This window comes from Rhinopithecus bieti, unplaced genomic scaffold (assembly GCF_001698545.2).
Source record: "Rhinopithecus bieti isolate Rb0 unplaced genomic scaffold, ASM169854v2 scaffold_33446, whole genome shotgun sequence".
Classification (NCBI taxonomy): Eukaryota; Metazoa; Chordata; class Mammalia; order Primates; family Cercopithecidae; genus Rhinopithecus; species Rhinopithecus bieti.
The window spans coordinates 929,757-957,228 of NW_016814242.1; the positions used below are offsets into that span (position 1 = coordinate 929,757).

Sequence of the window (27,472 nt, forward strand, 5' to 3'; positions counted from 1 at the left end):
TCTTTGTGAGAGGGCTCAAGTGATTCAAATGACACAAGTTCACAGGCAGCACATAAGTGTGTCATTTAAGTGTCCTTATACAAAGCAAATTAGCACAGGGATATATATGATAAATATTAAAACTTTAATTATTGGAAAATGATAGGCCCAAACTACTTTTGATGCAACTATAGATCACTGCACATCATAGGGTTAACCAAATAACTGATAATACTCTAAACTGATAATAATAAAGCTAGATGAACAGTGATTTATATTTTACAAAAAGCAAAAATAGCAGCTTTTGAAAACCTCACCAGTTAACAATAATTGTGGTAAACTTGTTCTAGTAAGAAATCATATTTTTGCATTGTGAGTGCAACTTGAGATAGCACTGCAGACCCAGTGATGGAGGAAACTGACTTCCTCAAAGTGTTGGAGTACACCTACCTGTAAGACATTACACACACAGTAGGAGCTGGGAAACTCAGCCAGGCTCGAAAGATGTCCTCACTTTGGAGTGAATACTCAGACTCTTCTGCAAACTCCAATAATGAGCAATTTTTAGTTTATGAGTGACAAAATTTAAGAACCCGGATTGCTGAGTTTAAGTTGTGACTATGTAGCCTGTGGTCCTGAGTCAAGATGAAAGTCTACAGTCTTCCCTCAAAGAAAGGGAGACCTCTTGCCTTCACCAAGCTTTGAAAATCTGTAAAGAAGGCAGAGAGTCGGACTGGAAAAATGCTTCGCTTCCCTCAAAGGAGCCTCCTTCATTATGCGGTGCTGCTGGAGACAGAAGCTAAACTCACCAGATGGGCTCCCTCGATGGGCCAGGAGTGCATTCGTTTCTCAGCAAACTCGCCTTGATGTGGTGTGAGTTTCAGGGAAGTAACTAGCGGGCCGTGCTGGTGGTTCATTAACCGAGTCCCCAAACACCCCAGGAGGCATGACAGCGAGACAGCTTCCGAGTGAGGGTTTCTTAATGGGCTGAGCCGTTTTACTCGTTTGCTTAAAGACCAATTTAAAAGCAGTTCAGCAGTTCTGCCACTTCATACCACCCTTGACTCCAACCACAGGTGGGTGCCTGTGGATCTCCTCAGATTCTAAGGCCACCATCCAAAGTGGTTCTGACTGTGTGTGTGAGCAGAGTAGACAGTTTGTAAATATGATTGTTCATCTCCAGGGTTGCTTGTTCTTACCAGTGGCCATAACTCAGGGGCTTGCAGGTGAGACCTGCCCAACATCATCAGGCTGTAGAGAAAAGGAGGAAGTAGAAAGAGGGCAGAGATGGGTACAAGGCAACCAACCATCTCCCACGGAAATGGCAGCTAGCAAGCCAGTGACTACTGTAACCATGGGTGTGGCAGATGCCATCATGGCTCCTGTTAGCCCTAATACCTGAGGCAGTTTAGGAGCAAGTGCAGACATCTGAGACACTGTGGAATTACAGGCAGGGCTGCTCCATGGATAGGGATGTACAGAACCAGCCTTGGGCACATGTTGTCTATGACTGGAAAGATCTTGCTGTCATAGGCTCCCATGGTCCATTCTAGTAAAGGCTGATTTCTCTAACGAAGGCTCCTAGGTTACCTCACTAGTTCTGGGTTTGTCTGGGTTTGACAGACATGTCTGATCCACTTCGTTCAGAGTATCCACTAGAATCTACCCACGGATGGTTTGGGTTGTCTCCACCTTCCCAGAAATGCATGTGTATCTTGGAGATTCCAAGCCGAGTAGTTTAGAAATAGCGTTTGTCCTGTCTGGGTAGTGGTCATAGCATATCTAATAGTTCTAGGAAGAGCCCTAAAATTTAACTTTGCTTCAGAAGAGTTGAGGAAGAAGAGTTGGACCTTGTAGGACCTTTAGCAGTTCCTGCAGTTTCTGATGAAACTGTAAGGCCGTGCTTCTCAAATCATGGTATACATAAGCTTCACCAGGTCTTGGGGAGCCTGGGATTCTAAAGTTTTAGTAAGTATTCCTGGCATTATGTTTGAAACCACACGTCACAGTTTCCCAACACAGTCTTCACAAAGTCAGCATTAGCAGGTGTGGGTGAGGATAGAGAGTGTGTCTGAAATGATTTTGAGACCTGGGCTCAGCATGCTTTGTGAGTTAAGAGACAGGCAAAGACTGTGGGGGCTTAGGAAAGAAAGAGAGCTCAGATAGAGCAATAGTATGTGAATAGATTTGGGTTGAGAGATTTTGCAGGCACTGTCTTCTTTCTTGAATGTCCCCTGAAAAATTAGTTAGGCCCCAGTAGTAAATTTTTACTCAGCAACCCTAAGCTGAAATATATGTGGTGCCTACCTTTTGGTAATCCCTTTTAGAGGAAAATGTTTAAAAATACCTTATTTTGGTCCCCAGGAGAGGGTTTACCGTCTAATTCTAGATGACAAATGCATTCCTCCAGTTTGAGATATGTACATGTATCACATGTCACCTGATAGATGTAAAATGGGGGCCACAATGATTGCCTGGGGAATCTGAATTTTTGATGGGAGCATGGAGTTTAGAAAAGTAAGAGTTGTAATTCAATAAAAGATATCTTTTCAAGGCAATTCTAGCATTAGGCATACTGGTAAGATATTAGAACCATTCCCATAAAGTCAGGAACAACACAAGATTCTACACATCCTTACTATGATTTAGCTTTATTTTGGAGGAGCTAGCCATTGAAATTTGATAAGAGAAGTTTGCCAAATACCAAGGGTTTGGTGAGGGTCAGTTGCTCACTGCACAGAAAGCCAATCACTGAGACAGTGGGTATTGTCAGAAAAGAAAAGCTTTGTTGTGGGTGACGTCTGCAGAGAGATGGGAGACAAGGCTCAAATTAGTTTTTTCCATGACTAAAGTTAGGGGTTTGTATAGTGGGGAAGGAAGAGGAGTTGGTCAACAGGCAGCAGGTGGTCAGACAAGGGGTCTGGAAAGTTTCCTCTCCTTGATGCTATCTGGGAGGCCTGACGATTGGTTTTCTGAGAATGAAACTCAGATAAGACAAATATAAGTTTCTCAAACTTCAACAACAGGAAAGTCAATATCTATGTTTACTCAAAGAAAGCTATAAACATCAGTTCTATGGGAAAATTGAGCTGGTTTCAGAAGGAAAGGAGGTATAAAACTCAGAAAGAAAGTAGCACAATTTTCATTGTTTTCAGATGATATATACTTGAAAAATCCAAGAAGACCAACTGAAAAACTGTTACAAGCAAGTGTATCCAGTAAGAAGGCCAGATACAAAATGAATATAGGAAAATCAATAGCATTACAATATTACATAATATATAATTCCAATATTATGTAATGTAATTCTGATATTATGTAGTATAATTCCAATATTAGGTAATATAACCAATTCAATAGCATTATATAACCAAAATCAATAGCATCCCAATATTATATAATATATAATTCCAATGTTATATAATAACTAGTTAGAAACTATATTTGAAAGGAAAAAAATTCCATTTATAATAGCAAAAGAAACAATAAGAATAAACTTTACAAGAAATATGCAAGATCTATGTGAAGAAATTCATAAACACTACTTAAGACCAATGTAAAAATACTTCCTGTGTTCTTGGACAGAAAGACTCAATACTGTAAAGATGGCAGATCGTCCTATGTTAATTTGTAAATTTTAAGTAATCTCAAAGCAACAAGAATTTTTTTAACTAATTGAGTCAGTTCTAAAATTTATATGGCAAAATAAAGGAGCAAGAATATTTAGATAAATGCTGAAAAGAACGGATAATACGAAGGAAGATAAAGCTTTCTACCTATTATAAAGCTATAATATTGTAAATGGTGTGCAACTAGGGAGGGATACACAGACAGATCCATGCAACAAAATGAGGGAGCCAGAAAAGACCCAAATACAGGCAAAATAATTTTTTAATAAAGATAGAATTTCTTATCAGGGGGGAAAAAAGACTTCTTATGAAATAGTGTTGGGACAATGATTCCCATGTAGAAAGAAAATTTAAAAAGTAAAGTTGGATTCTTGTCTAAATCTTTATGAAAACAATTTAAATGGACTGAAAAAAGATTAAATAATATCCCATAAAATCACTAGAGGAAAATATAGAATAAATTTAAAACGAGAGAGAGAGAGAGTGAGAGAGAGAGAGAGAGTGTGTAACTTGCATATAACCCAGATGCCGTAACAGAAATTATTAATTTGATAGTTGCAAAATTTATTTTGCCTGGTAAGATAAACCAATTAAAAGGCAAAAGACAGAAATGTGCTAATTTTCTTATATATAAAGAAATCCTAGTAATCAATAAGAGAAAAACAACAAATCAAAAGACAAATGGCAAAGTACATAAGCAGACAATTTCCAGAGAAGAAGATACAAGTGACCTTTTAAAATAGGAAAATATACTTGATCTACTCATAATGGAATAAATGAAGCTCAAAGTACAATGGAATACCATATTTTTAACTATCAGATTTTAATGATCAAAAAACTGATATACTGTGATGGTGAAGATGTGAGAAAATAATTGTTCTCAACTGTTGTGGATATATTCTCTATGGAAGGCAGTTTGACAGGACCAGTTTAAAATGTGCATACCCCTTGAGCCGGCAATTCCACTACTAGGAATTTACTATAGAAATATACTTGCATTTTTACAAAATGAAGGGCACATAAGGTTATTCTGTGTGTCATATATTGTTATGTAATGGTAATAATGCAGTGAAGATATATTTTAAAACATTAAATTCTATTAATGGAAGCTGGTTAAATACATGTGGAACAACCATAAAATAGAACAAAATAGTCAATTAAAAACACGAAGACTGTTTTATAGCTGTTGAGATGAAATAATCTCAAAGATATGTTGTCACATATTTTTAAAAAGCCACAGAATACATATAGCATACAACCATTTTTATGTACATGTATGTGTGTTTTAAGATCTGTACCAACAGATCTTAATCGTTTTGGTGTCAGGAAGCCTTTATACTCTTAAAAATTATCAAGAACTCTAAAGTGATTATCTTAGAAAATTCTAGAAAACCTAAGAATACACAAGCACACATTCCATTGGCTGTCAACATGATGATGTCATCACATATATATAGCCTTTGGAAAACTCCACTGTATACCTCTGTTAGAATAAACGTGAAGCAGATGAGTAATGCTTTGGTATTATAATAAAAGTAGCTTTGATCTTATGGACTCCCTCAGAGTCCTGAGGACCCCAGGGGTCCATGGACCACACTTTGAGAACAGCTGACCTTTACATCTATAATTATATATGCATAGAAGCGTTCTGCAAGAATACCCCAGAATGGGTAACCATTATTGCCTCTGAAGAAATTAACCTGGAAGACCAGGGACTCTGGAGGAAGAAGGATGTGCTTTTTACCGCCTAACGTTTTGTAACTTTCCAATTCCATGCATGTGTTAGTGATTACATTTTTTAAAAGAAACTTAGGGATTTCGAGAAATGAATTGAAATGCAAACAGAAATTTATGAGCTGTAGAATTAATCAGTCATGGACAAAGATTGATGTACATGAATATTTGTTGCAGCATTATTTATAACAGCAAAGACTTGGAAACAACCCACATGTCCAAAAATAGAGATTGGTTAAACAAAGTATGGTATATCTATACATTGTAATTCTATGCAGTCATTAAAAACCATAAATCCCTAGAATGTTCTGTGACATGGGAAAATGCTTATAATATAATGTTAAGTTAAAAAGTAGCACAGGATATAACTTTGCATCAACCAAATGATTCTGGCTTAAAACAATACTGGAAGGAACTGTAACAAAATTTTGAGTCATTCCTTTTAGATGGTAAGAATATGGGTTATTTAAACTTTCTTTTAAACACAGCTCTGAATTTTCCAAATTTCCCACAATTAATATGTATCACTTTTATAATCAGAAAGAAAATTCTATAAAAGAAAACAAAATTAAAGGATTCCTTCCCAGGAATATGAGGGGCTGTGTAGCTTCAGCTGCAGGTGTTAAGGGAACAGTGAAGTATTTTTGTGGGGGTTTCCTGCCCCTGGCTATAGCCTGTGGTGATGAGTCCTGTCCTGATGGACATTTGGGTACATGCGGCACCAGCTGTGGCAGATTGACCTGCAATGGCACAGCCTGGCTGGGGACACAGGTAAAGGGAAAGACAGAGGAACCTGGTGAACAGGAAGAAGTGGTATGTCTGTTATCTATTACTGCAAAACAAATTTATCTAGAACTTAGCCACCAAAAATACAGTAAATATTTATTATCTCACAGGTTATATGAGTCGAAAACCTGACCAAAGTAGGTGATTCTGGTTCAGGGTCTCTTACAAGGTTATAGTCAGGGTATTGGCTGAGGTTCCAGGCATCTGAAGGCTTGCCTGGGGCTGGAGCATCTACTTCCAAGATGGCTTATTCACATGCCTGGCAAGTTACAGCTGACTCTTGGCAGGAGTCCTTCGTTCTTGCCACATGGACCTGTCCACAGGGCTTCTTAAATATCCTTACAACATGGCAGCTGGCTTCCCTCAGAGCAAGTGATCCAAGAGAGCCAAAGTGTCTTTTATGACCAAACTCAGAAATCATACTCTCATTTCGGTCTATCCTATTGGTGACACTGATTAGCCCTAGTCACTTTGGGAATGCAATGGACAGGTGTGCAAATATGAGAATGTGGGACCACTGTTGAGGCTGGTTAACACCAGTCGACATATGCTTTTCAGAGTAATGAGCAGGACTCCAGAGTGCGGCTATTACCACAGGGCCAGACATCTTGGACTGGTGGGAGAGTTGAGGGTCTGTTTTGCAGGGTTGGGACTGACTGTCTGGGCCATACTGGCTGCTAAGCCATCAGGAGCCATAAGGCAGGGTTTGGGACTTGGAAAGGGGAAGTAGACACAGAGGGGGCTTTTCCCTTCTGACACTGATATTACTCCCTGTGTACAGGACTGTTGTCCCATTAGCTGGGGGTGCAGATATTGGCCGGTGGTGATACAACCTTGTATCCTGGATGTGTTGGGTCAGCCTTGATGTAACTTTATTTTCCAAAAAACTTTGAAATATCTGCAAGATATTGGCATCATAGCATCCAAGCTACTTCTCCCAAATTGCCTCATATGTGGAAATGTGCTGTATACAAAAGTCCCATCCGACTGTGTCTTTAGATTGGTGGCTCTGAAAATGTGGTTATGATGGACCTATGTTTCCCCAGTGCTGGTCAAATCCACTTGGGTACTCAGTTCACAATCAGCAAGGGGTGACAGCAGAGGACTCTGGGGTTCTGTCACAATGGGATGAACAAGGCCAGTCCTGGATACCAGGGTAGACAGGTGCTAGGGTCATATACCCATGAGACTTTGAGAAGAATGATTAGGTGGGGCCTATGTAGGGAGTCAGTGCCAAGAGGGACCAGTGAGAGGAAAAGGGCAAGTTCCAGCTTGTCTTAGTTTGATTTGCCAGGAGCAAAGTCCATCCCAAATTTTCTCCAGGTGAGGCGTTCATTATAAGATCACAGATCTGATGTAAACCACCAGTCCTGGGGCGTTTAGGTGCTTCACTATTGACATGACTCAAATGTCAGCTCCACACAGTCTGGGATTCCTATTTCAAATTTTGGAGAGAAAAGCTGATTGGTTCAACCTGGCCTGGGGCTTTGCTTCCCTGGAGTCAGGTGTTCACCTCTGATCTAATCAGCTATGGCTATGACTTGAGGTCCCATGGTAATTAATAATGCCCCCTTGGCTGTAGCATAATCACAAGAAAGGGAAAAGGGAGGAGAGATAGGTAACTCTAGTTTATTTCTCAAAGAGAGGCCTAGGACCTGGTGTGCACACAGTTGGGCCAGCAAGGGACTGGCATCATGGAAGCCAGTTAGGGGGTAGCAGACCTCAGAGAAAGGGCACTGTCTACGGGGAGGGTCCTATAAGAACAACACTAAGAAACAGTCTTTTAAAAAATTAGGGACAGGGTGTGGCTTGGTCATAGAGGCAAGACAAAATAGGATTCACTCAATTTATTAGAAACAGGATTCAAAGTGAGAGGGGAATTAATATGAGAGGGAGTTGATGTTGAGCTGCGTGGTCTTAATTCCTCCTAGCTAGAACCAAGATTGGTCTCTGAATGGGGATGGGGCTCAGTCAAAGGTGTTCTGCCATCCTAGGGTCTGGATAAGAAAGGAAGACAAGGACAGAGGCCCGGGCATGACAATGCATGTGGGAGATGATAGATCAGATTAGACTGGCCAGTGGGAGCTGTCTTTTATTTGATCATTATTTGTCCAATTGACAACTGCAGCAGGTCAATTGCATGTAATCTATTGCTCAGAGATTGACTTGCCTACAGTTGATCTGATCCACCTCACAGACATGTCTAAGTTCTAAGACACCAAAAGGCTTCTCCCTGATGCCACTAAAGGTCACAGACCACAGTTCTGGCTGCAAGGCAGAGAGAACTACATGGAAAGGATACTGCACGTGGGTTTGGAGCCCTTTAAAAGGCTTTTCAAGAAGGCTGTGTCGATAACCAAATTACCCGAAAAGGGTTTCTTTCATCTTCCTCAGCTCAAAAGGATATTTAAAAAGGCAAGAGCATGTTAGAATAGCAGCAGGCGGTAAGACCAACACTTGTACGTTCGTAATAGCTCCCACCCCTCTTCCCTGATGTATTGTGCTTTGGCAAGAACAGGGATTGCTGTGAAATGTTCAGTGGTGGACACAGTGTGCTTCTCTCTTGCTCTTTCTCCCGTAGATGTGAGGTTGTTTCTAGTTTTTAGGAGTAAGCTGTCACTCTTTGGTGTCTGGGAAAGGCTTTTCTTGTGTCTATGCCACCTCTTATCAAGCTGCCAGGTAACTCTTGTTGTTTCCACAATGATATATTCACAGACTGAATCATGTTGAGGAGAGATTTTGCTCTGTGGTGATGGTTGGGCTCCCCAGCTGGACTGTGGATCCCTGGGGAGTTGAAGTCATTGTTTTTCCTCCGGGTAACTCTAGTCTTCTGGACCCTTCCTAGTCTAAGTCATCTAATGCAATGCTTGCAGGTCTTCCCCTTCTTTGGGAGTTGGTAAGCCCATTTGCTAGATATTTCTGACTCTCCACCTTGCAGGCCCTCTCGTGGGATGATGTAAATCTTCCCAGCCAGAGTTGTGCATGGAAGTGACATGTGACATTTCCAGGCTGGAGGATTTACATGTGTGTGCAAGACCCTCCAAGTTCACAAGAGTGGGTGCTCCCTCAGCCCGGATCTCTAAGTGACTATGATGATCAGAGCCCTCAGCTCACCCGAAATAGACATGGATTATGAGAAGAATGTGTATATATATATATATATATATATGCTCTGTTGCCCAGGCTGGAGTGCAGTGGTGCAATCTCGGCTCACTGCAAGCTCCACCTCCTGGGTTCATGCCATTCTCCTGCCTCAGCCTCCCGAGTAGCTGGGACTACAGGTGCACGTCACCACGCCCGGCTAATTTTTTGTATTTTTAGTAGAGACGGGGTTCACTGTGTTAGCCAGGATGGTCTCGATCTCCTGACCTCGTGATCCGCCTGCCTGGGCCTTATATATATTGTTTTTAATTTATTTAGATTTAGAGGGGCGGGGGTTGGTGGTTGTCATTACATCATAACCTAGCTACTCTAATTTCTTTATGGGGATCAGATTCTATTACTATGTATTCTGCAAAACTATTAAAAGTCATTTAAAAAAAAAAAAAAGGAAAAGAAAAAAAGTCACTCATAATTCTGCCATCCAAATCTATTTTTCAATGTTTTCCTCCAGTTATTTTTTTGTATGTTTACTTTCTGCTGAGTTGTAGCATAGGTGTGGATTCTATTTTGTACTCTGGGTATTTTTCATTTAATTTTATCAATGCCCCATGATAGTAGGAACCTAGACTGTTTTTTAAATATTTTTTTAAATTATAAGTTTAAATTATAAATTTAAGTTCTAGGGTACATGTGCACAACGCACAGGTTTGTTAATAGGTATACATGTGCCATGTTGGTTTGCTGTACCCATTAACTCGTCATTTACTTTAGGTATTTCTCCTAATGCTATCCCTCTCCCAGCCCCTCAGCACCCAACAGGTCCCAGTGTACGATGTTCCCTGCTCTGTGTCCAAGTGTTCTCAGTGTTCAATTCCCACCTATGAGTGAGAACATGCGGTGTTTGGTTTTCTTTCCTTGTGATAGTTTGCTGAGAATGATGGTTTCCAGCTGCATCCGTGTCCCTGCAAAGGACACGAACTCATCCTTTTATATGGCTGCATAGTATTCCATGGTGTATATGTGCCACATTTTCTTAATCCAGTCTATCATTGATGGACCTTTGAGTTGGTTCCAAGTCTTTGCTATTGTGAATAGTGTCGCAATAAACATATGTGTGCATATGTCTTTATAGTAGCATGATTTATAATCCTTTGGGTATATACCCAGTAATGGGATTGCTGGGTCAAGTGGTATTTCTAGTTCTCGATCCTTGAGGAATTGCCACCCTGTCTTCCACAATGGTTGAACTAATTTACACTCCCACCAACAGTGTAAAAGTGGAACCTAGACTGTTTTATTCACCATGGTCTCTCTCCATGGCCCATCACATAGAGCAAAGCACATAGTAGGTGCTTAATAAAGAATGATTAAATTAATATTTAATGACTTTAACTACTCTCCTTGTANTGGTTGAACTAATTTACACTCCCACCAACAGTGTAAAAGTGGAACCTAGACTGTTTTATTCACCATGGTCTCTCTCCATGGCCCATCACATAGAGCAAAGCACATAGTAGGTGCTTAATAAAGAATGATTAAATTAATATTTAATGACTTTAACTACTCTCCTTGTAGCATGCCGATCCTTACAAGATATCTTGTATGTGACTGGTCAACAATGTCAGGCTACAGATTCAGAGCTCAGGCTTGCCAAGTGGCAGAGTATATTTTAAAAGAAATCCTGGTTTTGTTTTTCCTCTGTCCAGCATTGGGCCCACGCTCTCTTCCTAATTGTGCTGGAAACTCACAGTCTTATTCTAGTACCTGTCAACTCTGTTACCCAGTCTTGAATGAGGCCTTTTGGCCACTTGAAGAATCTTACAGAGGATTTAGGACTTGTATCTTAAAGACTATACTTGGTCGTTTCTTCTACTTTGAAACAGGAGTCTGGATAAGCCAAAGGTTTTCCCAAAGTCACAGAGCCTCTGAGAAGAAAGGCTGGGATGAAAATCTACTTTCCTGAACATAAGTCTTGGTTCATTTGAATGTTTCTTCTGGGTTCCAATTCTTGCTCTTGGCCCAGGGTTAGCTCCTTTGGTCATGGGTTTCCAAATGCCTTAGCACCTCACCTCCGTCCTGCTTGCTGCTGCTGCTGCTGCTGCTGCTGCTGCTGCTGCTGCTCCTCCTCCTCCTCCTCCTCCTCTTCCTGCTGCTGCTGCTGCTGCTCCTCCTGCTCCTCTTGCTGCTCCTCCTGCTGCTCCTCCTGTTGCTTCTCCTGCTGCTCCTCCTGTTGCTTCTCCTGCTGCTCCTCCTGCTGCTCCTTCTTCTTTCCTCCTCCTTCTCCCTCTCCTCCTCCTCCTCCTTCTTCTTCTTCTTCCTGTCTCTCTCTCTCATAACACGTATTTTCCCCCAGCCAGAATACAATTGTATCCTGTCCTTATTTTTGACAGTTGACCATGATTACTGACTTGCTTTAGCTTAGCGAAGGTAAGGGTACCTGTCATGCCCTTAGGAATTTTCACATTTGCTATATTTAATTGTCACAACAACTTTGTCAGAAAGAGATTATAATCCACTTTTAAGCAGGAGAGATAAGGCCAAGAGTTAAAACTCTTGGCCAAGCCCAGAATACTAACTATGTTAAATAAAGTAAAATTAATTTAATAAAGTAAAATTAACTTGAATAATATATTTTATTTAACCTGATATACCCAAAATATTATCATTTAAACATGTAATCAATATGAAAAATATTAAGGAGAGATTTTATGTATTTTTTCATACTAAATATTGGAAATGTGGTGTGTACTTTACACTTACAGTCCATTTGAGTTTGGATTAAGCATATTTCACGTGTTCAATAGCCACATATGACTAATGGCTACCATATTGGACAGTACAGGTCTACAGCATAAATCAGAGTATGAGACTTCCCACTAAAATAGTGTCTTCCCATTGCAATCAAAATAAAATGCAAACTTGTTACCGTGGCCTATCCAACTGTAGAAGATCTAGACCTTGACTGCACCTACACTTTTCTGTCTTCTGTTCACTATCAATCTGTTCCAGCCAGATTGATTTCTTACTGTCTCCTGGACATGCAAACCAATTCTCATCTCAGAACCATTGTATGTGGTATTCCTTTGCTTAGAATGTCATCTGTCATAAGCTTTTCTTGACTGCCTCTTTCCCACCAATCAAGACTTAACTCTAACCTCCTTAAAGAGGACTTCTCCAATTATGAAGCTAGACCTAGGGCAGCACCCGCACTTGCTGTTCCAAGTCATCTACTGCATGGCCCTATTTTGTTTTTTATAGTACCTATTATTATCTTAAATTACTTTATGTGCTTGTACATTTATTATCTGTCTCTCATCGTTAGAGTGTAAGCTTCTTAAGGTGAAGGACCTTTTATTTTGTCCAGAGCAAAAAATTCCTGGAACGTAGAACAACATCCTGTATACATTAAGTACACAAGGAGTATCTGTTGACCAACAAAATGCCTAACTTGATTGATCCTATAGGTCCTAATCAGATTTTGCAGTTGTGAGATGTGTTTTACCTTAAGTCACTTTGCTGAATTTGTCATGTCATTTTTATTGTTACTTCCCTTATAGAGGATTTATGTACCTTCTTGACTGAGTTGTTCACTTTTCCCTTTCCAGAAATTGGGAGTTTCCTGAGGAGGGTGTTAGTGGTCTCAATGTCCTCTTTGGCCACTTCCTCTCATGGTACATGGTCAACTCACATTCCTCCTTCCCCAGCCCAATGGCCCAAGTCATCTGCAAGGTGACTCAGAGCAGCCCACCTCACTTTTGTCTCTTGGGGATTCCAGTATCTATGTCGGAATCTGTGCCACGTCCACTCCCCATCTCTCTGATTTGGTCTTTCAGCTTCTTCCTTTGTTGATCTTGGCTCACCTCATTCCATTTTACCTCATCCCATTTTCTCTATTGTGAGGTCATCCAGAATTTAAGAGCATGAACTTCTTAGGTATCCAGCTTCAGCTCTAGTTACCTGTGTAACTTTGTCAGGGAGTTAACCTCCCTGAGCTTCTATTTGTGATCTGTAAAAAAGAGGTACTATTACTTTTCCTCAGAGTGTTACTAGGAATATTAAATGAGATAGTGAATGAAAGCCTTTTTGAAATAGATCGTAATAAGTGCACAAGATGTGTTAGCAATCATTGCTCACACTTTTTATCTTTCCATCTCTATTTCCCCTATGTGCTCTTAAATTCATTTTCCTGTCTCCCATCCTTTTGATGGAAATTATATAGGATAGGGGTGTTTAAATTATAACTTTGGGCGTGAGTTAAAGCCCTAACTTTTCTCAGTGGGTTGTGTAAATGTTGGAGGAAAAGAATCACTGGTTTGAATTCCAACCCTGTTATTTACTTGCGGTTTTACCTTGGGCAAATTATTTTGCCTCTCTGAGCCTTAGCTGTTTTATCTCTGTAATAGAAATAATAACATATACCTTTTCCCAAAAAGCTGTGTGATGTGTTAGACACCCACACGTCTACAGATGTGTACATTAGTGCCTGGTAGATTATCAGTATTAATTCCTGCCTCCTTTAAAAAAATTATCTAAAAAAGAATTTTTTTTGAGATTTAGTGTGATCTAATCTACAGGGAAAGGCACTTATTTTTCCTTGGGAAAAGTTTGAGACAATGTATACATCATGAGAATTAATTGAGACTCTTGTGTCTATGAGATGCAAAAGCAATGGACAGGGGCATTATTAGAGAATGTTAAACCCTGGCAGCTCATTTAAAGTTTCAAGTCTCTGCAGCCTCCTAGTGGCCATTGGGTGCAGCAGACGATTCATGGTTACTGACAAATTACTGGAGTCAGTAATGCCTTTGGTCAAGAATTGTATAGAGAAATAGGGAAAGGCTGGAGTTTTAGTCATTTTCGTATTTCAAATAAAATTCCTCTTCCAGTAGGTATGTCAGAAAAATCTGATGAAAATCAAACGTATATTGTACTAGGAAAGTATTAACTACCGTAGCATTTTCCTCCCCCTTTTCTTTCTTTTCCTCCCTTCCTCCACCAAGATAGGAACATACTTTCTTCTCCTTGGATGAGATAATTATTTGCTCTAAAACTTGTAAAGTCAGTGTATCCAGTGTGACTTCCAGAGAGAGGGCAGATGCCTGTCAAATTAAGTGAGTTGCCAAACACAGAGCAGGAAGAAAGCCATACCGAGAATCAATATTCCTTTGTTACTGGGTCTTCCACTTGCCAAAGGCATTGCCACAAAGCTGGAAAGAGCCCAGCTCCTAGGAGAACAGAGGTTCCACTTGGCCCTATCTCCTGTGGGGTGGTAGGCAAATTACTGCGGCCCCCAGGAGCTCAGTGAGGGAGGTTCAATGTGACACTGTGCTCTGATCCTATGAGAAAACTCCTGTGCTACCCACCAGGCTGTGAGCTCCAGAGAGGATCTTGCCTCATTCTTAGCTTCAACAGTCAGCTCAAGGCCTGACATCCAGCCTTCAAGAAGGAATCAAGGGGATTTGTGTGACCCAAAGATGGTAGTTTTGTCTGAGGATCTAGTGAACCACTTGTTATAAAAACAGCTATTATCTGAGTTCTGCATTGGCAGCTCAGGAGAGACGAAAAGAAAGTGAGAGGAGAGGTATGGCCACTACAGGTGATTAAAAAAGGCCTAAGGTTCTGAACCCTCATTCCCAAGATTGTGGGCAAGCAATTAAATGGTCTGCAACTCAGTTTCTGCATCTGTAAAACTGGAATGAAAATGTTTACCTTGCAGGGACTAGGGAGGTTGCACGTGTTCAGACACCATTCTGAGAAAACGGAGTGACTGACAGGGGTCTGAAATGTATTTGTTGTAGCTGCAGAACAACTCTGCCAGACCAAGACCATCCATCCCTCTCTGCCCCCCTACTCCCAAATTCTTCTGTGTGGACGGGGGGACTCCTCAGTTTCTAGGAATGCATTCAAATAATAGATGGATCAGAGAATATTCTGTCTCAGGGCCTTAATACAAGCTGTTCTCAGATTTGCCAGTGTCGCGCTGCCACCCCCTCCCCACTCCCTCCTCCCTTCCCTTAGCCTCCAGTTTTATTCTGGAACCTGCTTTTCCCGAAGTCGGACCCGTTTAATCTCTTAAATGTATAATTAGGGAGAGTGCTTGATTGCAAAGGCCTCTTCCAGTTCTCACATTTGCTCCCTTTCACACTGCAGAGAAATAGGGCAGGGAATCTGGAGGAAGGGAAGGAGCTAGAGACTGGAGAGGGACGGAGGGCGGATGGGGCGGGCTCACTGCTTTTCTCAATGAATGCCGAGGCCTCTGCAGATTTGCATAGGAGCCGACCGAGCCACACCATTGGTTGGAGGGCGCTAGTGGGGCGGGGCGGGCCGCGGCGCGGAGTTGGCTCGTGAGCCCCGCCCCTCCGGGCCCCGCCCCCTCTCTGCGCGCGCTCGCGCGGCTCCGCCAGCTGCAAGTGGCGGGCGCCCAGGCAGATGCGATCCAGCAGCTCTGGGGGCGGCAGCGGCGGTAGCAGCTGGTACCTCCCGCCTCCTCTGTTCCGAGGGTCGCGGGGCACCGATGTGCTTTCCGGCCGCCCTCTGGCCGGCCACCCAAAGCTGCGGGCGCTGATGATGGGTGAGGAGGGGGCGGCAAGATTTCGGGAGCCCCTGCCCTGAACGCCCTCAGCTGCTGCCGCCGGGGCCGCTCCGGTGCCTGCGAACTCTGAGGAACCGAGCGAGGCGCGGGCGACAGCAAGGACGCTGTAAACTTGCGCAGCGCGGGGGTTCGGATTCACGCCCAGAAGTTCAGTGGGCAGAGCAGTCCGAAGCCTTCCCGCAGCGGAGAGATAGCTTGAGGGTGCGCAAGAAGGCAGCCCGGTCGTCGGATACCGCCCAGACCGGGCAGAGGAGCTCGGAGGAGCCAAAAGGAACGCAGGAGACGGCCAGGATAACGTGCAGCAGCTGGGAGCCGCCGTTCTCAGTCTGGAAAGTTGCGGAGATTGGAGGCTGCCCCGAGAGGGGCAGACCCCAGCTCCGACCGCGGGGGGCAGGAGAGGACGGTACCCAACTGCCACCTCCCTTCAACCACAGTAGTTCCTCTGTGTGGAGCGCAGCGAGCTACGGACGGGGGAGCGGCTCTCGGCGTGGTGAGCGGGAGACTCAAGGTCCCAGTCAGTGAGCCCAGCGTGCTTGAGGGTCTCTGGACTCGCCCCTGAGATTACAGCTGTGTTTCCTTGAGACTCCTGCTGGCCTCCGTGCAGTTGGGGGAAAGCAAGAGACTTGCGCTCACGCACAGTCCTCTGGAGATCAGGTGGAAGGAGCCGCTGGGTACCGAGGACTGTTCAGAGCTTCTTCCCATCTAGGGGAGAGTGAAGGGCGAGGCTGGGCCTGAAGAGCAGTGTAAACGGCCTCCTCCGACGGGATGGGAACTATCGGGCTCCTGTGGCTGCTGCCGCTGCTACTTTCCACTGCAGCTTTGGGCTCTGGGACGGGGACCGGCCAGCGCACGGGATCCCCAGCTGAGGGGCCGCCGCTGCAGCCCCGGGAGCCGCTCAGCTACTCGCGCCTGCAAAGGAAGAGTCTGGCAGTGGACTTCGTGGTGCCCTCACTCTTCCGTGTCTACGCCCGGGACCTGCTGCTGCCGCCATCCCCCTTGGAGCTGAAGGCTGGCAGGCCCGAGGCGCGCGGCTCGCTCGCTCTGGACTGCGCCCCGCTGCTCAGGTTGCTGGGGCCGGCGCCCGGGGTCTCCTGGACAGCCGGCTCACCCACCCCGGCAGAGGCCCGGACGCTGTCCAGGGTGCTGAAGGGCGGCTCGGTGCGCAAGCTCCGGCGTGCCAAGCAGTTGGTGTTGGAGCTGGGCGAAGAGGCGATCTTGGAGGGTTGCGTCGGGCCCCCCGGGGAGGCGGCTGTGGGGCTGCTCCAGTTCAACCTCAGCGAGCTGTTCAGTTGGTGGATTCGCCAGGGCGAAGGGCGACTGAGGATCCGCCTGATGCCCGAGAAGAAAGCGTCGGAAGTGGGCAGAGAGGGAAGGCTGTCCGCGGCAATCCGCGCCTCCCAGCCCCGCCTTCTCTTCCAGATCTTCGGGACTGGTGAGCAGCTCCCTCCTAAGTGTGCTGGGATTTAGTGTTTTTAGTCACATTGACATGCAACCATTAAATAATCCTGACTTCCACCCCACTTTCTAAAACCTCAGCTCTGCTTCTTCGCCCCCCTTCCTCCTGCAAACCTGCTTCCTGAGTCAGACGGTAGTTTCTTGTTTTCTCCCTGAAAGCAGTTGAGGGGTCTTCCTTCCTCTTTAGCAACCAAGTTGGGAGAAAAGTTTCATACTCTTGGCAGAGCGCCTTGTACTTATACGCAGTCTGAGACAAAATTGGACGCCCCTCTTCCTGGGCCCCTGGGACAGTTGAAATGCCCCGATTACTTCTAGGTTCCAAGTTTAGTAGTAGATGTCAAAACTATTGCCCTTCTCTCCCCCTTGTTCCTGGCCGGCACAGATTTGGGAAATATGGTACACCTTCTCAGGGAATATAGAATTTCTCTCATATTATGGAATCTCACCCAACTGTCCCCATGCCAAATGTTGGCTTGAGCAGGTATTGCCAGGGATTGCCTCCTCTTTATTTATTTATTCTCCTCCTCCTACCCCCACCCAGTCTGCTGTGCACTCTCAGACTCATCCTTTCTCTTACATGTTGTTGGGAGAGCCCCAGAGAAACTAAGGAACAGAGGACAGGAGGGAGGTGTGGAGGAAGGAAGGAAAGTTGTCAATATTATCTTCCTTTGGGGAGTCACTAAGAAGCCAGGGAGAAACCATCGTTGGTTTTCCTGCTTTTCTTACCTTTTCCCACTCCTCCTTTCCCCTCTGATTCTTAGCGTGAACGTCAGCAGCAGCTCTTGATGATAGTCTCTGGCAGGCTTGTTTCACTGCAGATCTCCCTGCTGGAGACTCCTAAAATGAGATTTTTCTGTTCCATTTACTCCCTCATTTCTTCCCATATTCACTGAGTTGGGTGTGTGTGCAGGCACTTACTTCTAACTCTTTCCAGAGTATCCTTTGACTGGAAAACCAGGTAGTTTTGAATGGATGTTCTTCTTGTAAGACAACTGGGGAAGACTTGTGAATAAAATATACAATGCAAATGAATGAGAAAGGCACAGAAAAGAAATCAGGCTTTTAAAAAGCCAACACAAATTTCATCAAGCAAACCCAGCTTCTTTTCTATCATTCTCATCATCAGAAATAAATGAAGTTCTTATGCTCCACTGGCTCCTAATGTCTAATATTAATTGGATGGAAAGCATTGAAAAGGGTCCATTGTAGAGCTACAAGTATCTTGCATGCTTGTCCACACACACATACACACCCACACATGAGTATTCTTATGCAGCAGGGATATTCAGAAGCTGAGTTTCCCTAGTCATTGCACAGGAAACATACTAGTATGTGACCCCAAAGAAAAACAGAGTGCAGATGCACATTTCAGCATTAGTGTTAGTGGCACTGGCACCTAAAGTGAGCCCTTTTCATTTAGTGCTGGAATTTATATAGTCCATCCTAAGAGGCACTGATGAGTTTGATAGTGCCTTCAGTGAACTGAGATGGAAGACTGATACTGTTGTTCCACCCAAGATATTTTTGTAAAGAACAGCTGGGCTTTAATGTCATTGTGGTTTGTGTGGTTTATACATGCAACATTCTGTTTTAGTGCCCAGTGTTTTAGTAATGGATATAAAAATGACTTCTCTGGAAATTCAGATTATCTTCTAGTTTCATGCCTATGAGCATCTCTGGAGCTTCCCCATCACCTTTTATCAAATGACCATAGAATCCAGCGGTCTATATCAGCTCTTGTCAGATGTTGGTGACAGGCAAAAGGGCTTATTTCTACAGCCCCACACCTGCCAACTGTAAACAGGTAGATTGCATGAAGCTATCAGTGGGTGTTTCTGAAGAGTCACATGCTTATTTCATTTAAAGAATATACTCCACTCAAGTCTTAAATAAGGTGCTGGAGCTGCTGAGTGGGGAGGTTTATGTAGAAAGGCCTGTGCTCCAAGGGCTTCTCTGCTATTGACTGTAGGAAAGCATTGTGGTCTTCCCAAGTCCTCCCTCAGTGGCCCAGTACATTTGGCAGCTGGACCAAGCCCTTATGCATCATTTGACACATCTAGCAATGCTGATTTCAGTAGGAGCCAGGATTCTGCCATTAAAAGGCAAGAAAATTTGGCCAAGCATTTTTCAGCAGGATTGGAATCAAATGATTATTGATAGGATCAAATAAGACACTAAGTGTAACTGGATGAGCTCCCCATGACCTCTAGAGAGACAGGCAGCCTGTTGAAAAACACTTCAGGCCTTGTGATGATCATACTTGGAACAGCCTGGTCTCTCCTGTCTCTGAGGACATATGCTGTCTGCAGTTAGGCAGCTGGCCATGCAGGACTAGCCCCTCTCACATTATCATTGCCTCCCCAGCCTCATTCAGATACAGTCTCCACTGCAGACATCCCCATGGAGTAGATACACTTTGCTATACCTTGTTCTGTGTTTCGGACAACATATATCATTATGGTTCCATTCATTTTCCTTATGAAAATTCAAGGTTAAGTTCTGACACTGGGATTGATTTTGCTATTTATCATGTTTGGAGAAATGGGTTTATTCTTTTTGTATAGGCTCTGATTTATAGAAAAGGCATTTAACTCTTCTATGATGTGGGCTCTTCAGTTATACAGAGGGAAAGTAGGCACAGCTCAGCTTATTTCTTCCAGTGTCTGCCCAAGTGTCTTGTCTGGAGGTATACAATGATGCTGATGGGGCTATTTGTGGGGAGGGAAGAGCTGATTGTTCTTCCTTGTCTTGTAGTGAGGGGCCTGGAGCAGTCCATTTGGCTCAGACCAAAGATAGCTTCCTAAGCCTGAGCAGGACCATGACTAAAACAGTAAAAATGAAAAAGCGCCAGTTAGGAGAAAGCAAAACCTTTGCATTGCTTGTGATTTGGGCTGTCTGAGAGGACAGAAAGATGTCTGAGAGGCCTTACAATGCATGAAATGCTAATGGTTTTTCTTTATGGGTTGCTGTGAATTCTTAAATGGGATCAGCATATCAAGTCTGAGACAGATCCCAAATTCACCCATTCATGGAGAAGAGGTGAAGAGGCAGCTTCTGGGACTGTATTAATGGTTCTGGCCTCTCCCAGCACAGCCCAAATCATAGAAAAGATGTCTGTCTGCAAGGCTGGCATGTTGCCCACAGCTCCAGTTTGTATCCTGGCTTACAGGTGTTTTGAGATCTGTTTCTGCCATCACCCAGGCAGAGGGCTAGGGGATGATGACTCATGGGATAGGAGGCCTATTTCCCTGTAAGCACTCCCTCCTACTCCAGGAAAGTGGATACATGACTTGGGATTTTACATGTACTATGGAGAGGCCTGAGCAATTTAGAGATGTATGCAATGCAATATACCTGACCTTTGACCTCCCATATCTGTCAGTTCCTTCCCGTTTCATTTCTGGAGTGGGCAGAGAGAGCAAAGGAGGATAGAGAGGAAATTGGAGCTCCCAGAAGGGATATCAGTTATTGGAGGTGAATTGGGAGAATTGGAACTAGTCCAGAGAAGAGCGGAGAGCTGATTTAACAGTTGAAGGGACTGATTTACGATGAAAGATGAAAAGAATTAAATATATATGGCTGGGCTAAATGACGATGAAGGGAAAGCCATGGTAACAATCTACAAATCTCTGAAGAGAGAGTGGCAGTGAAGGAGAGGAGTTATTTAGCGTGGCCCATGGAAGTAATTGGATCATACTTGTAGAAGGAAACTTCGGGTTGGATATCAGGGAAACCTTGTTTTCTGACGTTGATATTCCTTCCTCTGACTATGGAATGGAATTCCAAGGGAGTGGGGAGTCAGGTGAGATGTGGGTCAGATAAGCCCCAGCATTCCTAATTAATCAGTTCTATATTTTCAAATATTGAGAAGTCACAACAGGACAGAGAGCTGGGATGCAGAATGGCAGAAGGAATCATGATCCAAACCCTTTTATGATCCAAACCCTGGAGCCTTTGGGCATTGGTGTTTTTAGAGGAAAAGAAAAGAATTGCATATACATCTTTGAAGTTGGTGCAAAGCACTTAAAAAATTGTTAATGACAAATATTTTGAAATTACTGAATTTATTCTTCCCTGCCCTCCAATTAAACATAGATTATTTCTCTGAGGTGTGATCTGTATATCCAGGGGTTTGGGAGGCACGCTCACCAGAGAATTGTGTATCCAAGATACATCTATGGGTGAGTGTATGTGACAAAACATCACTGAGCAGGGCAGAAAGTGGCCTGTGTCTTGAGAAGATGCCTTCAGTTCTAGATTTGGTGGACTCCTACTGGCTACTTAAAAATCCCTTGAAATGTTGAGAATCTGTATTGTCATTTGAAAGATGAAGTTCATTCACATCCAATTTAGCATTTCAAAAATTTTCAAAAGAGAAAGAAGGTCCATGAGGGGTTTTTGTGTAAGGCATGGGAGGAGAGTGTGATTATTAATAAAAATGGATGTCTAGGCTGGGCGCAGTGGCTCATGCCTGTAATCCCAGCATTTTGGGAGGCTGAGGAGGGCAGATCACTTGAGGTCAGGAGTTTGAGATCAGCCTGACAAACATGGTGAAACCCTGTCTCTACTAAAAACACAAAAATTAGCCAGGCATGGTGGCATGCGCGTTAGTCCCAGCTACTCAGGAGAATTGCTGGAACCTGGGAGATGGAGTTGCAGTGAGCCAAGATTGAGCCACCTCACTCCAGCCTGGGCAACAGAGTGAGAAAAGGATATCTGTAAGGAAGCTGGTCTGCCGAAAGTCAGGAGGAACTGGCCTGCAGGTGGGAGGAGAAAAGAATGAGTTTGCTTAGCAGACGTCTCAGTGCCCTGCCACTCAGGATCACTGCCTGGCAACCTCACAACATGAACATTTTTCCAGTCTGACCTGTAAAGGAAATTTTGCCTTTCTTTATAATTGTTATTAGTGTCCTGTTATGGTTATATGGAACTTTACGATTTATAAAGCACTTTCACGTTTATTATCAGTTATTAATCCTATGGTAGGCAGGACAAGTGTTTGCTTTATTTTGTAAATGAAGTAACTGGAATCCAGACATTTAGTAATACTTTTTCCAAGTCTTATAGTACAAAGTGGTATACACGTGGAAACTTTCGTACTGACTAGAACCACGGTTCCCCTTTCCTTCAAATCAGAGTTCTTTCCACTGAGGGAATCATCTCCAAGTGCAGATTACAAAGAGCAAGACATGTCAATGGTGAAAAAATGTCCAGTATCCTTGCTAGAAGGCCATGCAACAAATATTTGGTGGGCAATAGCCAGGGCTTGGAAGAATTCCTCGAAATCATTGAGGACTAGTTTTATCATTAGAAAAATAGGGATAGTAATAGTTCTTAAATGTTACTAAACGGGGTTAGTAATAGTTCAAGGTGTTGTCATGGGGATTAAATCAGATGATATGTGCACATCCTTAACTCAATGCCTGATGAAAGATAAAGTGCTTCATCAATACGAACCGCTGTGGTTTTCTCATATAATAGCAACAGCAGCACTCCAGCATCTGATCATGCAGGCTATGCACTCTACAACTCTAGGGGTTCTGTATACATTCTTGTCTGTCTGAATGGTGCCATCTGGAGTTGTAATCTCTATGTTTGGCCATGTGTGGCAACCTTGGCAGCAGCAGTTGTGATGCTGTGGTTCTCCATTCAACGAGCTTCTTACTCCCAAGAGATGAAAGATGGGATGTATGGGAAATGAAGAGAGTTATAAGAGTAGTAGTTTCTACTATTTCACCATGGAAAGTGACTTTCTCAGAAATATGCATGGAAAGGAGGATTGATGTGTGGTATTTACTTCCTCCCCATGAACTAATGTCCTCTCCTAAGGCTTTTGACTCTGGATTCAGTTCAAAGGGTCAAACAGCATATTCGCAATCCAATTCTTTTTTTTTACAGAAAGAAACCAAGGCTTAACTTTATGAAAGTATGAAAGTTAAGATGGAGGAAGAACAAGATAGAGATGTTACAGCAGAATAATTTTCAGGTGGCAGATCTTTCTTAACTGAGAGTGCTCTGTCCAGGTCTAGAGACACTGGACTACTGGCCTCTGGTAACTCCTTTATTGTAATTAGCTGAAGATGTGTTCTTTCTACATTTTCAGCATCACTATTCATTGTCAAGTGGAGAATATGGAGAGAAATGTAAATTACCAACTGGTTAATAGACCTGAGCACATTAAGAGCAGTTAAACTTTGAGATGCCATGGAGATGTATAACCCAGGGACTTGAGTGGGAGGCTGCCTCAGGAAGATCCCTCAATCTAAAAAAGTAGGCTAAGAATCCACAGAGCATTTTGTACATGGTGGTTTTTATGAACCATAGCTGAGCCATTGCCTCCAAAAGATGCACATGAACATCATCTCTACTTGGGAGTAGATAAAATATAGGGCACGTGGGTGAGCATGGTTGTAGGTCCAGGATCACGTGAAGAGAGCTAAGAATAAAACTATCAAGGACTCCTTCTTCTTTACAGCCATTGTGTTGTTCTATGGTTTAGGGTGTGGCCAATGTTTCTTAACCTTGTGATGACCAGGGCTGTTTCACGGAGGTCAAGATGTGAGCAGGGAGTGTTGGCCTGGTGATGAGGTAGTGGAGGAGATTGGAGGCATTCTTCAGTACGCTTTTTGATTAACTGTATTTTTCAGAATAGCTTATTTTCTTCAGTAAATTTTGTGATGATTTTTTCAGCTGGCTGTTCTGAGCTTGGGCCCTTTCCCAAGGAAATTCTATTAGATTTGCTTTGTGTTGTGGTATAAATATTCCAGAAAGTGGGCAGAGAAGAACTCCCTTGGGGGAAGATACACCCAATCACTCGGTTATTTAAGAGTCTTTTTTTTTTTTTTTTTTTCTTGCACCTTACCTTTCTGGCTAAGTAACAACAGGTGCATGGAGTGGTAGGCAGTCAGAATTCCTTAGAGTAAGAATAAAGCTAAAGGAAGGTATGAAAAAGGTATGAGGTTAGAGGACAAGGGAAATCTAGGCAGGCTTAAAGAAATCAGGAAACTAGCCAAAGGAAATGAGGATAGATTGAACCATTGATTATATTTTTCTTTGACCCCTACTTATCTTTTATTTAGTTTTCACTGGAATATGAGTTCATGAGGGTGAGCATGGAAAGGACTACTTTAAGCCCAGATAATTAAAGTAAGTGTTCTGTGGTGAGAAGAACACTAGATTAGGTGCTCAAAGACTTGAATTCTATGATGTTCTTTATCTTTTGTTAGCTTTGCAATCTTCTACAACTCTCTTAAACTTGCTAAGCCTGTAGATTTTTGTTCCTTGCTTTTGGAAAGCAAATAATAGAGACTTTGTCTCAATTATCTCATGGAGTCATTGTGAGCATTGTATAAGATCACCTATGTGGAAAGTTCCAGTTTGGACTGTTCTAAGGCAGTAGAAAAAAATGAATGCACAAGATAATAAAATGTGCTGAGATCTTGCTTTACCCATTCATGATTTCAGCTAACCCTTGGCATTAGAAGCAGTGGTGTAAAGTCCCAGATTTTGAGTCAGGCCCTGAGGTTCAAGTAATAGCCCAGTATGCTTGAAAAGATGTCCCTCCCCAGGGATGCCATCGTCTCAAAATGACATCATTGCATTGAAAGCATTTTCCCCAATTTCAGACTTTTCTGGCAAAGAGTCTAAAAATGGGACAGAGGAACCTTTATTTTAACAACAAAAATGATTTTTTTTTTTAATTTAGGGGATGACAAGTCTAATAAAGTGTATTGAGAGTATTAATTTATACAACTTAATGATAATTTACATGTGTAACATCCATATAATCACCACCCAGATAAAGATACAGAGTGTTTCCAGCACCCCAGAAAGTTTTCTTTCTCCAGTCCTTTTCCAGTCTGTATCCACATTCCACTCAAGGTCACCATCCTTCTGATTTGTATGTAAGCAATTAGTTTTGACTATTCTCGAACTTCATGTAGATGGAATCATACCAAACGTACTCTTGTGTTTGTCTTTTCCTACGGAACATGATTTCTGTGAGATTCATCAATGTTGTGTATAACAGTATTCTTTTTATCATTATGTTGTATCCCTTTGTATGAAAATAACATATATTTATCCATCTTCTTATTTTTCTACCAAGGAGTTCAATTTCTGGGAAATTAAAAGTAAAACCATCTATTCCAAATAATGAACAGAATAAGATACATGATATAATGATGACTTGACTGGGTGCTGACGAGTTGATTCAGGGCTGCAGCACACGCAACATGGGCACAAGCTAACGCCGCATATGATCAAAAACCTGCATGTTAATCGCAGCATGTACCCCTCAGAGCTTAAAGTATCCAATAAAAAAAATAAATAAATCAAATCACACAAATAATCATCTAAAAAACAGACAATAGATCTGGGGTTAAAGTCCTACTCTCTTATTTACTGACCCAAGGCTATTTATTTTCTTCTCTCCGAACTTTCCTTAATTGTAAAGTGAGAAAAATAACACCCAACTTCCAGAGATATTTTGAGAATTAAATGGGATAAGGCATATCGGAGATCCCAACCCATGGTTAGTGTTCAACAAGTGTTAGTTTCTTTCCTGAACTCTTGATTATATTTTTGCCCTCATTGGACAGAATCCATGCTTCAGAAACTCTTCCTGAAGCAAGGAAGGTAAGTCTTTTGCAAGTAAAGCCATTAACCCACAGAGGTAAAAGGAACAACCAAGGGCTATGTAAGTTACATGCAAGACTTTTTAATAAATAATTTTGTTTATAAATAAAATAATTTTAAATCAAAATAAAGATTTTACGTTCAGTAGTTAACAAAGAAAATAAACTATTCAATAAATAAATAATTTTGAAAACTTTTGGCCTTTTAGTCAGCACTGTTAAGAGAGAAAATTGTAGAAGGAGTAGAAAAGAAACATAACTATATTTGCATAAAGAGAAAAAATGATGAAGAACGATGAAGCTATAAGTGAAGAAACTGAGAGAGGAATGTATAAGAGGCAACCCAGAAAGAGAGAAGGCAGGAATTATCTTCCAGACACTGAGATGCATAGACATAGAATAAAAGACCAAACAACGACACAAAGAGTGAGGTGGGGGTAGGGGAAGGAGAAGGGAGTGAACACATGACTATTTTGGGGCTTGGATGGATGCTGACCTGGTGTCAAAATCTATACTCTAAATCTAGGCTAAAATTATATGCTATTGTTTTTAACTGTATTGAATTCTGATTCACATAGAATAAAATGTGCCCATTTCAAGTGTATAGTTTGATTTGTTTGATAAATGCACACTCCTGGGCAACCACCACCCTAATTAGGATATGGAACATTTCTATCAACCCCAAAAGATCCTTCTTGACCTTTCGCAAGAACACCCTACACTCCCTGCTCCAGGCAACTTCTGATTAGATTTTGATCACAATAGATGAGTTTTGTCTGTTCTGGACTTTCGTAGAAATGAAATCATATAATGTGTTTTCTTTTGTGTCCAGCTTCTTTCACTTAGAATAATGCTTTTAAGATTTATCTGTTTTGTTGTATGTGTTAGTGGTCTGTTTTTTGTTGTTGTTGTTGTTGCTGCTGAATAGTATTCCATTGCATGAACATGACAGTTTGTTTATCCAGTCATCAGTTAATGGACATCTCAAAACTGTTACATGTTGTGTACAAGTCCAGAAGTTGACTGGAGCAGGAATTACAGGGGGTTTACTTCCAGTTGTAACAGAACAACTTCCATTAATTCAGCAACTTAGAAGGAAATAATATTTCCTTTTATTTGTTGTTTGTGGGGTCGGTAGTTATGTCCCCTTTTTCATACTTCATACTTGTGATTTGCATTGTTTCTCTTTTTTCTTTGTTGTCATTCTGGCTGGAGGTTTGGCAATTGTATTTTTTTTTTTTTTCAAATAAACAGCTTTTGGTGATACTGATTTCTGCTATTTTTAAAATTTTAATTTCATTGATTTCTGCCCTTATTAGCTTTCCTTAATTTTGCTTGCCTTGGGTTTAATTTTTTTTTATCTTGTTTCTAGGTTTCTTAAGGTGAAAACTTAGGTCATTCATTTGAGATCCTTCTTTTCTAATATAAACTTGTAATGCTATAAATTGCTATAAATTCCCTCTAACAACAGTTTTACTTATATCCCACACTTTCATTCATTTTAAAATATTTTATAATTTTCCTTTTGGCTTCCTCTTTTACCCTTGAGTTATTTCTAA

General features: G+C 42.2%; 1 pseudogene across 1 annotated transcript; it reads left to right on the forward strand.

The window, feature by feature from the left end:
- Window positions 1–15,663: 15,663 nt before the first annotated feature.
- Window positions 15,664–17,289, forward strand: LOC108514024 (ALK tyrosine kinase receptor pseudogene; annotated as a pseudogene). The gene has a single exon (XR_001881081.1). The product of XR_001881081.1 is annotated as an ALK tyrosine kinase receptor pseudogene (transcript).
- The last annotated feature ends 10,183 nt before the right edge of the window (window positions 17,290–27,472 follow it).